Source organism: Panthera uncia, chromosome A2 (assembly GCF_023721935.1).
Source record: "Panthera uncia isolate 11264 chromosome A2, Puncia_PCG_1.0, whole genome shotgun sequence".
Taxonomy (NCBI): domain Eukaryota; kingdom Metazoa; phylum Chordata; class Mammalia; order Carnivora; family Felidae; genus Panthera; species Panthera uncia.
The window spans coordinates 134,163,576-134,176,340 of NC_064816.1; the positions used below are offsets into that span (position 1 = coordinate 134,163,576).

The 12,765-nt window shown below is 39.1% G+C and overlaps 1 long non-coding RNA gene across 2 annotated transcripts in view; it reads right to left on the reverse strand.

Annotated features, from left to right (window-relative positions):
• LOC125930095 (uncharacterized) overlaps nucleotides 1-3,983 on the reverse strand; it is a 263,475-nt gene extending 259,492 nt beyond the window's left edge. For both annotated transcript variants that reach the window (XR_007460061.1, XR_007460060.1), the window contains exon 1: nucleotides 3,864-3,983. This is a non-coding gene — a long non-coding RNA (uncharacterized LOC125930095). The remainder of the gene's footprint in view (nucleotides 1-3,863) is intronic.
• Between the last annotated feature and the right edge of the window lie 8,782 nt (nucleotides 3,984-12,765).

Genomic DNA, 12,765 nt, shown 5'->3' on the forward strand with positions numbered 1-12,765 from the left:
TGGCTGAAGTCGGACGCTTAACCGACTGCGCCACCCAGGCGCCCCAAGAGATGTTTTTAGATAGACAAAATCCTCAAATTTTACTTCCTGCTCATACTTTCCCAGTAGTGGACACTGGAAACATATCTGGCACAAGCGAGAGGTGACAAGAATCCTCAGGAAGATGGGGCACCTGGGTGGCTCAGTTGGTTAAGCATCCAACTTGGGCTCAGGTCATGATCTCCAGGTTCGTGAGTTCGAGCCCCAGATTGGGCTCTGTGATGACAGCTCAGGGCCTGGAGCCTGTTTCAGATTCTGTGTCTCCCTCTCTCTCTACCCTCCCCCACTGATGCTCTGCCTCTCTCCTTCAAAAATAAATAAACATTAAAAAAATTTAAAGAATCCTCAGGAAGGGGCGCCTGGGTGGCGCAGTCGGTTAGGCGTCCGACTTCAGCCAGGTCACGATCTCGTGGTCCGTGAGTTCAAGCCCCGCGTCGGGCTCTGGGCTGATGGCTCGGAGCCTGGAGCCTGTTTCCGATTCTGTGTCTCCCTCTCTCTCTGCCCCTCCCCCGTTCATGCTCTGTCTCTCTCTGTCCCAAAAATAAATAAAAAACGTTGAAAAAAAAAAAATTATAAAAAAAAAAAAAAAAAAAAAGAATCCTCAGGAAGACAATGGAAGGAGATCTCAGGAGGAATGGTTTGCAGGGACTTAGAGGCAACCAGTCCAGATTGAAGCAGATCAGTTTATGGCTGTGTTTTCTCTAAAAATACTAAAAGTAGAACACCTGTTGTCTCTAAAAGTATTGAGAGAGGATTTCTATTATTTGACAAATATTTGAGGTGGAAGCATAATGTGTACCCAGAAAATTAAAAAATTAACGGAAAAGACAATTTTAATCCCAAAGATGATGAAAATCATAGTATACTGTGTGAGGATTTACATGTCATAACAATGTAAATTCTTGTTTTAAGATTTGTAAAAATGTTTATTTAGTTATTTTGAGAGAGACAGTGTGTGTGTAGGGGGGAGGAGCAGAGAGGGAGGGAAAGCGAGAACCCCAAACAGGCCCCGCACTGTCAGCCCAGATTCCATGAACCACAAGATCATGACCTGAGCCAAAATTAAGAGTCGGGTGCTTAACCGACTGAGATACCTAGGCATCCTAACAATATAAATTCTTAACAGTTATTAAGACAAAATTATAACATAACCCTCTTGGGAGGTTGGGAGGGAGGAGATTTTATGTATGGTGGGCAAGGATGTAGGTAAAGGATGGATAATTTTTCCATTTGGGGAAGACAACAGATATAGAAAGATCAAGAAGTAGCAATATAAGCATGTCATTTAGAGGCATGACTACCAAAAGACATAGCTAAATGAATTAAAGTCGGTTGCCTCTGTAAACGAGGAAACGGTAGAAGGTACTGATGGCAAGAGGCTGCTGTGTTTTTGCAAAGAGCTTTGTAAAACATTTACTCTAGCAATAAATGTATAGTTTCAGAAAAAAATGAACTCAAAAGTAAGTAGAAGGCCACTGCTTGTGTGAAGGGAAAGCGCCCCTCGTTCCCCATGTTGACACTACCTGGGCTGCAGAACTGCTAGTCTGTACCTTTACAGGCCTGAGTTGAGGAAAGGGAGCCCAGGCTGAAAGAAGAGGCAGCCTCGTGGAGCAACTGGAAGCACTGGCATGGCAAGAATGCAAGGATTGTCCAGTGTATTCGTTTTCTAGCTGTCATAACAGATTACCACAAATCTAGTGCTTTAAGACTAATTTACAGCTTTAATTGACAATTTTATAGTTCTGTAGATCAGAAGTCTGACCCAGGTCTCACTCAACTAAAGTCAAGGTGCCCGTAGGGCTGCCTTCTCTTCTGGAGTCTCTAGAAAATGATGTTCCTTTGCCGTTTCCAGCTTCTAGGGGTCTCCCACATTTCCTGGCTCGTAACCTTCTTCTTCCAGCTTCACAGCCAGTAACAGCGCGTCAAGTTCTCCTCACATCATACCACTCTGACCTAACCTTCTGCCTCCCTCTTCCACTCTTAAGGCCCTCCATGATTACACTGGACCCCCCCAGGTAATTCAGGAGAATCTCTCATTTAAAGTCAGTTGATGAGAACCTTAATTCTGTCTGCAACCTTGATTTCTCTTTGCCATGTAGCATGACACATTCATAGATTCCAGGGATTCGATGTGGAAATCTTTGGAGGACCATCTATTCTTACCATGATTTAACACACCTAGGGACACAATGGACAGTTCAGAAGACATCTGGGCTTCACCCATCTTTCTAGTACTTCACCTGAGACAGATTCCCAATTCCCACTTATGTACTGTAAGGTAACCAGCCAGAAAGTTCCGAGGGGTAGATCAGTGGTTGTGTGCTTTAAGGGGGAAAAGTGGAGACAACTCTAGATGGTGTACAAAAGAAAACTTTGTAGTGGACAAGCTCAAAAGGACCAACATATTTGCTGAACTATCAAGAGTTGGACCAAATATTCTCCAAAAAGCATAGATAGCCAATCAATGACAGTCAGAAAAGTGACAAAAACAAAACAGAACAAAAACACAGTAAGAGGAGGACTGTGTCATCACACAGACAAATGGGGAAAGATTTGCCACTTCTCTCTGATATCTCTATCCCCAGGCTTAGAGAAGTCAGAACTTTTAGGAGATTTAGGAGCAGGAATCTTGTAAGAAGAAAGTACCACCACCAAGCTACTCGACTCTATCCTTGAAGAAGAAGAGCTTTGAATCCATACAATATTGATGCTGCAGACTTGATTGGAATCTTAATAAACAAAAGTGGCTGGAAAATTCATAGACTCTGACAAAGATTCAGTAAGAGATGGAAAAAGTAATTTATAGCATAGTAACTATCGAGGACAGTTCGGGAAAAAATTTTTAACTTATATTCTTACCTCTATGAGTCTATATTCTTCAACAACCTGTTAAAAGTATATGAAAATCTGGAAAGCCAATTCAATTTGTATGTCACTTAGATTACATTAGCTCTGGGGAATACAAAGGAGAGGAACACGATGTCCCTCAAGTGAGCTGAAGGACCATGCTCTTTCCTCAGGCCCTTATTTCCAGCAATGGTTCTCTTTAAAACTATATTCTTTAAAATGAAAGAAGTGGGGTCCAAGATAAAAGCAGTAAAATTATTTTTCATTTTCTAAGCAGCAATAGAAAGACTGGTGCTATTATAAATACAACCAATGAGTTCATGCCTTCATGATATTCAAGTATATAAATGGAATCAACATTTTTCTTTTCAAAGGTAAAAAAAAAGGTAGGAAAAAATCAGGGAAGTGATTTGCTTTTGCAATATAAACTATCTGCTCTGCTGTCATAGTCAGTCTCTTTACCCTTATCTATCTACCTCTTCAACCCACTAAAAAGCCTTCAGGGACGGAGCAACATCTCAAAGACTGATGGAAGGTACAGGGTAACATGTAGTGAGCTGTTTCAACGCTAACAGTGGAAATTCATGTATTTTTCCTCTGAAAGACTGTAGAATAATTATTTTAAGCTTATTTATCTTGAGAGAGAGAGAATCCCAAGCAGGCTCCACACTGTCAGTGAGGAGCCCAATAGGAGCCTGATTAGGAGCCGCATGGGGGCCAGACGCCGGGCTTGAACTCAGGAACCATGAGATCATGACCCAAGCCAAAATCAAGAGTCAGACGCTTAGCTGACTAAGCCATCCAGGCACCTCTACAATAATTTTTAACATTCAGTACCTAAAATAGCAAAAACATGATCAATCATGCAATCATAACACAGTTCACTCTATCGATTTTCTCTGTTTATTTTATACTTTATATTCTCTCTCTCTCTTTTTTGATTTTTGCTCTGTGTAGGAGACACTTGTATTACTCACTGTTTGTTTCTCTTTTCCTTCTAGGCACACTGGAGAGCCAATGGGTTGGAAGTGAAGTGATATATGTCATGTCTGTATGGAGATATTTAAGTTGACAGTACAAGACACATCAGCACTCTCCTTCCCTGAAATTGTGAAAACACGTGTTGAGAAGAAGCCAAAAGCTCCAAGCGGCCTGGATTGCCAAACAACCACATTCAAGGTGACTATCCCGGAGAGTCACCTGAACCCTAACTAAACTGGCTTCAAGTGACAAAATATAAACTTTTGTCTGGCCAAATCACAGACAGTTTAATTTTTTGTTATTGTCGTTACTGTAGTATAACCTAGCTCATCCTGACTGATATACTCACTATGCATAACCTATTTCTCTATTTTGGTGTTAATTTTAATTTGCACTTATCCTTAGGCATTTCTTCACATTACTAAACATGCTTGATCACCCTGCAAATTTTGATTTGTCAGATATACATATAGACAGAGGTATAGGCATAAATGTGATGAACAGCCAGTCTCTTTGGAATATAAAGCTGGCAGGAATCTTGTCAATTCAGCTTGAGCCACAAGTCCTCACCAGGTGATATGGGAAATACTGGGCTACTGCTGCTTGAGATAGATGCTTTCCTAGGACTGAAAACGCAAAGTACATTTACGCACTGGAATCAGAGAAATTCCATTTTTCATTCCACTTCCACAACCACAAGTTCTTTGATTCTTAGTAATGCTAAATTCTTGCAGCCTTGGAAAACATCTGCAAAATGGGGGGATGATATATCTAATTTGTGGGGTTTGGAAGTAATTAAAGATAATGTAGGCAAGAATATTTGGCATAGAGTTAATAGTCAAGAGGATAAATATTACTGTAAATATATTATGCTTTCTGATGAGATTTTGGAAATTTACCAGGTGCTAGGGGCTTCGGGGAAGGAAACAAGGTTCTTAATGGTACCCCTTTGTTCTCTAGTTTTGATGTCTCCTTCCCTTCAACTCTCCTGTATTGATTTCCCAAATCTCTGTAGGGATTAGTTCCAAATGTATCTACTTATGTAACTGAAGAGAAACACAGGCCAATATGGCAGTTCGTGCTTATCCACAGGGGATATGCACCAAGACCCCCCGTGGGTGCCTGGATGGTGCTGAACCCTATATATGCTATGCTTTTTCCTATTATAAACATACCTATATAAAACATACCTGTATAAAATAAAGTTTACTTTATAAAGTAGGCACAGTAAAAGAGTAACAAGTAATAATAAAATAGAACATTTACAACAACAGACTATGATAAAAGTTATGTGAATGTGGTTTTGATCTCTTAAAATATCTTATTGTGCTGTACTCACCCTTCATGCAATGATGTGAGATGATAAAACGCCTGGGCGAAACTAAGCGAGGTAATGACGCAGCATTCTGACGTAAACTTAGGCTTCTATTGACGTTCTGCCGATTCGTCAGAAGGAGGACCATCCATCTGCTTCTGGACCGCTGTTGATGGCAGGGAACTGAAACTGCAGAAAGGAAAACTGCAGATAAGGGGGAGTAACCGTATTCTTCTCAGGCTAATAATAATGTTATTTGGGCAAACAGCACATTTGGATTCCTGGAATGGCGTTTACCTCTCACGTCGCACATTGCTTATGTTATTGACATTTGACATGGGACAAGGTTCGTAAAGTATACTATGTATCAGGAAAGCAAAGTAGGATCACATTTCCAAGCATCTAAGGCACCGGTCTGAGTTTGGTAAGGGATTACTTGGCATAGAATCTCTTGATTTTCTTCAGGGTGTGGCAGTGTAGATTAATAATTAAGTATATGGGTTCACACCCAAGGTCTGTCACTTACGATCTATGTGATTGGACAAGTAATTTTGCCTCAGTTTTGTTTTTTTTTTTTAATGAGACTGGGAAAATGGTAATGTTACACACATCGTTTGCTGAAGTCTTAAACAATTATAAACAGCGCCTTTAGAACAATGCTTGGCACGTAATTGGTGCTATGTTAGTGTGGCTGTAATTACTACTGTGGTACAAGATTTCAGTATAGGTTGATCATTAGTTTTCTAGAACTCTGATTTATATTTATACCAGCTTCTTAATTGTACATTATCTGTTTGAGTTATAGCCTTTCTTATGAGAGTAACGAATCTAGCACATGAGGTGTTCTAGGCCTGTTAGCCTGAATTCTAAGTTCTAAGTCAAGACAAATATGTTATGAGCAGTCTAAGTCTGTTATCAAGGGAGAGGGGATGCCTCCTTAGTCGGAGGGTCTAGGTTAGTGACCAGGAACTGAAAGGGAAACATCAAAGGGGCTCTCTGGAACCTTGTTAGAAGCAGACAAGAGAAATAGCCAGTAGCATTTGCCTGAGAGATGCCCTTCTTTGATAAATTAGTTCACATATTTAAACATTTATTAATCACGGAATATGTGCCAGGCCCACTGATTAGGTGAAGAAATAATGGTAGAAACAAGATGGAATTTAAGAGTAAGCTGTGGAACATGACTGATTACATTGGGGGAGTGAGGAACAATGGCCAAGGAGACTTCTCAGGTTTTGTGGACCCTAGAAAATACCATTTGGGGAGGAATGATGAGTTTTTAGCTTCAGGTGCACAGTATTTACAAGGCTATTAGAGGGATGCCTAGGTGGCTCAGTCAGTTAAGCATCTGACTCTAGACTTTGGCTCAGGTCATGATCTCATGGTTTGTGAGTTCATGCCCCATATTGGGCTCCACGCTGGCAGTGCAGAACCTGCCTGGGATTCTCTCTCTCTCTCTCTCTCTCTCTCTCTCTCTCTGCCCCACCCCAGCCCTCTCTCTCTCTCTCTCAAAGTAAATAAATAAACTTACCATTACAAGGCTATTAGAATATGATTTTTTTACCTTTAAAGAGCACTATAAATGGAATAAGGAAAGCAGAAACTTTAGTGGTTTGAGAAAAATTGGAAGGTGAGGAAATGGAGATAATGATTGTGGTCTATTCTTACAAGAAAATTATGAAAGAAGACACACCTGGTACCATAATTATATAATGAGACATGTGGTCAAGAGAAGGATTTTTTTTTTACTGGAAAAATATTTTAATAGCTTGGTGAGAAGAATAAATTGGGAGAGAGAGATTCAGAGAAATGATGGAGCATTGGCTCCAGAAGACGTGGGGTTTCAGGTTAGGCTTAGCAAAAGAAGGAAAAATCTCATTATCTGGGAATAGAGTAAAGGAAAAGTTATTTCTACAAGGGAAGGGAAGAGATTTGTTCTGGGTCCCTAAAATCAAGGGGATGGCAGTTATAGAGATATCATATTTTGGCTAAAAATAAAGATAAACAAAGTGGTTTTTAATGTCAAAAATATAATAGATCAGGGGCACCTGGGTGGCTCAGTTGGTTAAGCGTCCGACTTCAGCTCAGGTCATGATCTCACGGTTTGTGAGTTCGAGCCCCGTGTCAGGCTCTGTGCTGACAGCTCAGAGCCTGGAGCCTACTTCGGATTCTGTGTCCCCCTCTCTCTCTGCCCCTCCCCTGCACATGCTCTGTCTCTCTCTGTCTCAAAAATAAATAAGACATTAAAAAAATGTTTAATTAAAATATGTATATAATAGATCACGTAGAGTGGTTTTACATTATTTTTGACGGTGGATAGGCAAGATACAGCTAAATGACCATTTATCAGAAATGTTTATGCATTTGAAATACAGAAGCTCATTTGAATGACCCAATCCAATGCTGATTTTCTGATTTGCAGAACTTATTTTACACATTTGCTTTCTACTCTAACACCATCTTGGACAGTTTTCAAAGACCTAGAGAGCAGACAAATATTGATTTTAAATTAAGCTTGTTGAAAGACTTTAAATCCCATGCTTGCCTCTAGTAGAACAAAGAGAAGTGCATTTTCACCTTTAAATGGCAAGGAAAGGAAAGTAGCATTAGGTTTATTAAACCAAAATTTGGTTATGTGGGTCTTTGTAATACAATACAAATTTGAAGAGATTCTCTTGGAACTCATTTGAATAATGGAGTTCAGATAATAGTTGTTGGGGTAAAAGAAAAATATGATTATTCTGATTCATAATGGAGAGTTAGTGAAGTGGGGAGAAGGGAGCCAGATGTGTAGATATTGAAATATCAGTCATTATCTTATGACCAGGACAATGTAGAAGAGGAATCACCTTTCTATTCCAAAGAATGCAATTCTCCTAGTACAACGAACAACTATCTTAATACAACCAACAATTAACAATATAGCACATTTCTGACTTACATTGAAGATAGTCATCCACAAATAATTTGCAAAATGTATGGTTATTTTAGTTATAATTTTAATTTTTAAACTCTTTTAAAATGAAAATATATAAAATATGAAAAAAGATTATTCTGCTAATATACATAGGAAGAATTATCCTGAGTCTTGTACTATATTAAGTATTCCTGACATGGACGAAAAATGATTCCTACTTATTTGTATTTTTTATACAATTTTAATCACTGAATTATATACTCCACATATAATAAGAGTAAATTGTTTTATAGTCAATCATAACAAGACACGAAAAGGCAAAGTATGTAATATGCTATGGTTTTCTCTTAATCATAATTATGCTTCTTCCAAATGGACTCTAAGCTCTGGATTTACACATGGAGGATCTTCCCACCAGTTTTATGCCTCACAGTGGGGAAAGGCAGTAACAGGCCATCTAACTAAACTCCTGAGGGCCGGTGGGCAGGTAGGAAGTAATTGCTTTTTAGGTAGAAAGTTACCAGTAGGACAAATCCAAATAAAAGTGTTGACCATGTTGCAGAAAGTAAAATTACTCTTAACTCTTGTCAGAAATCTCTCTACAAGATGCCATGAGTAGATGCCATTGTGTCAATCAGAGTGAACAAAACTTGTTAAGTACCAAACACAAGATGGATCTATCCTCAACAATGTAAAATTCAGGGTTTCAAGAAACATGAGAACTCCTTCTGGCAAACATCTTATAACTCCAAGAACTGTATTTTGCTTCTAAGCAAGTAACATTACTTTCTCAACCTGTAAATATTTAAGTGATCTAACCTAATAACTTCTACTCAAATGACAATGGGTAAAAATGTGCAATAATGTATGTGAGCCAAACAGGAAAACAACTTGTTACTGCCATAGTATAAGAAGTAGAGATATTTTACTTCCCCTTTAATTCCATGTTTTATTTAGTGACTGTACAATATTCTGTAGTCTCCTAGCACTTCCATTGAATTTATGAGCCAAATAGATTCTGCAAAGGAAACATTCTGTTTCTCCCATGTGCACCTAACTGTATTCATGTTAAAGATACTTTGGAAATAATTTGTAGAGTAAGGAAACTTATGGGAAACTATGGACATTTCACAACCTCAAATGATACATCAGGCAATTCTCAGACACACCAAAGTGAGATGGTCAGCTTCAGTAAATAAAAATACAAGACACCCAGTTAAGTCTGAATTTCAGATAAATAAATTTTTAAAAATATAAGTGTGTTCCAAACTTTGCATGAACTGCACTAAAATATTAGCTTGTACCAAAAAATTATTCATTACACAAAACATTTATTCATTAAATTTAGTGCCTCATAGTGTACTAAAATTATTTTGTACTAAAAATTATTCATTGTTTATCTGAAATTCAAATTTAACCAGGCATGCTGTATTTTATTTGGCAATCTTCCACAAAGACATTTTGTAGTATCAATGTCTTTGTCTCCTATTAGACTGAGTCCCTTTATGGTAGGGATGGAGTAATTCATATTTGAATAGTCAGCCCTTAAAGCAATGTCTGATACAGAATAGATACACAATAAAAATGCATTGCACGAATGAATGAATGAATGTAAAGGATGAATTTTAAAGAACTGAAATAGATATAGATAGATATAAATATTTACTTTATAGCTTATTCTGTTGGCATAGTTCAACAAAACAACGATTACTGGTACCGTCAAAGAGTGAAGCCAGTTTCAGCCCCCCCACCAGGGTTACCTCTGGCCAACTGCCATGAAAAACAGCACACCTGTTATTCTCTTGCTGGCTGCAGCTGGGGCCATGCAGAAAGTGGAAATGGGCGCAACCTTCTTTTTGTGTGTGTGACCTCAGGATGCCCAGCTGAAACTTTGGTTACACTTGAGAAAACAACAGCTGTGGACGAAAACCAAGATGAAGACCCACTGGAAGACCCAATCTTCAGTGGGATATTGAGGAATTCAAGAGCTTCAGGTGAAAAGTAAAGAACTCAAGGGCTTTCTCACAAATTGCCCCTGGCTGTGTCTGGATGCAATTCACTCTAAAATCCCAGATGAGACTCTCAAAAAGCATGTTGTCCATTCAGCTACCCAACTATCATATTAATTGTATCCTGTTTTGTTATCGTTTGGGTGGAAAAAAGTATTCTCCCAGGAATGTGCAAAACTCTGCATATAAACACAAATTCTCAGGACTGAAATGTGATTGACGTGATAGGCATATCATAAATAAACTTTACCAGCATGTGCGCGCGCACACACACACACACACACACACAGAGGTTATAAATATAAAATATATTTTATATGATATGTATTATAGAATACATATTTTTATATTTATATCAATTGATGTATGAATAAATAAATAAATTTAGACTGTGAAGGAAACCATGTGGTTTTAGAGGTTTATAACTTTAACTCACAATGGCTAATGTATTTGGACTATGATGTGTGGTAACATGTCTCAGAAATTATCATGACCCTCAATAAAACTGGGAAATGTGAGATACAGTATGTTTTTGTTGTTTCCACCCTTCTGATATGTTCTCATCTCCCACACCTGGGCTATTGCAATGACCTAATTTTCTAAGGACCTGACCTCCAGAGCCTCCCACTCCATCACCCTTCCCAGGACTCTCAGATCCACATTGGGTGGTCCTCGAAGTCCATTTTCCATTGTTGTCACTCAGTCACATAAAGTTGGTTGTCATTCTTCTCCCCATACAAACCTTAATAGCAACTTCACTACTCTCCAAGGTGACTTTTGTGTCTTCCCAGGTGGATGACAATCTTTTTAAATATGGGAATGGAATTAGCAGAAACCACAGGATCCACCTGCCCTTTTTACCAGGGTAACTGACTTCAGCAGTGCCTTTGTTCTGTGATCTAACACAAAAGAGTGACTAGTCATGTAATTTTTTTGACTAAGTGAGGGGAGTTAGGATGATATTTATTACCATTGGATTATTCTGGCAGTCTGCTGGGGGTAGACTTGATAACTGAGACCTCCTGGAATACCATACATGCCCCAGAGCAAACCGAGCTTCTAAACAGCTGAAGTTCTCGGTTGTTCTTTTGTGGTTCTTTCTTGCTTATTATTTCAGGTATAAGCTCCTCCACTAGGAAATCAGTGTTTCCCATAGTTTGACTCCACTCAATCTGCTCAAATTTAATTCACATTGTTTTTATAGCACATGACATCTGCTTTTCATTTCCATCCCACCTCTTTGTATGTCATTTTTTTTCCCGGCTAGTCCTCCTCCATTAACTACACATCTCTAGGAAACCTCTGCCTACTCCAGCCCATGTTAAACACTTTCTCTAAGCTCTCAGTGCGTTTCTAGTTTATATCTACACTTCTTGCTAATGCTAGGAAAAATTTTCTTCCCAGGTGGAAACTCACATGAGCAATAATCAAGTCCCATAATAACTTACAAAAGTTACAGCATTTCTATTCTTATTCATGGGAAAAATAAGGTCAAATGTCAATTTATCAATATTTATATGTACTCCTGAACAAACCTTCCAGATAGATTGGAAATTTGTTATTACACGGCTATAATCAATTCCTTAAGCAACAGCAAATTGCATCATTAGCTCTGCACATTTAATCTAGTGTTGAGAGGTTGTGTATATTAGTGAGAACTGGTAGTAATACTCAAAATACATTGTGAACCCTATTTTGTACGTGATAATCTTTCTTGAAATATTTAAGCTAACACACTATTTTTGAACCAAGAACAGGACACGGGAGTACACACTGCACAGATAACCTACATCAATGGTTCCTAAAAATACAAGGGATAATTTCAGAACTTGACTTTCTGTGCCTTAGAGTGGATTCTGAAAAGGCTCCAAATTGGGTCTCATGTAGTTAGAAAAACGTACTTACACCTAAAGGATATATAAATAAACATCTGTGAAAAGCATACAAATGTTCAGGGCTCTGGGCAGTCTCTAGAGGATACCAGTTGCCTTATCTTTTCATTTAGGCTTCGAATTAATTCCAGCAAACTTTTAGAGTACACCTACTATTTTTGCCTTTGTGCTAGGAGCTCGGCCAGAACAGTAAATAAGACAAACTCCCTGCCATCAAGGAGCTCACAGTCTAGTTACAGAAACCACCAAAGAAACAAGCACGTACAGGGTGACATTTCCAGCGTGGAGGGAGCAGAACGTACGTATTATATTTCTTTTGTATACCCTTCAAACGAGCAATTAAAATAAATAATTCCGGGCGACCCTGTGAGAGGAGGCACTTCGGTAGTTCCGTGCGGGAGGAACAGTGCAAGGTTGAAAGTTCCCCCAAGCAGCTGTGCACAACACCACAGTTTGATTGGAGCCCGGGGAGGGGGCAGGGTCTCATTGGTCACAATCATGGCTGGAGATTATTTGCAGTCAACTGCCCTAGAGGTAATGGGGTTTGGAACTACTTTGGTGATTCGGAAAAAGAGAAAGAAAACGGAGAGGGGGGACTCAGCTTACCCAGGAGCCCCCACCACTTGCTGATTGGACCCACTTAGCATCTGCAGGGAGGACAACAATGAAATGAAAAACATTTCCAGGGGTGAAACCCACGGGTCAATCTCCGGCTGTGCGGGACAATGGGGGGTCTGGCCTCCTCTTCTCTTCCAAAAGGATGAA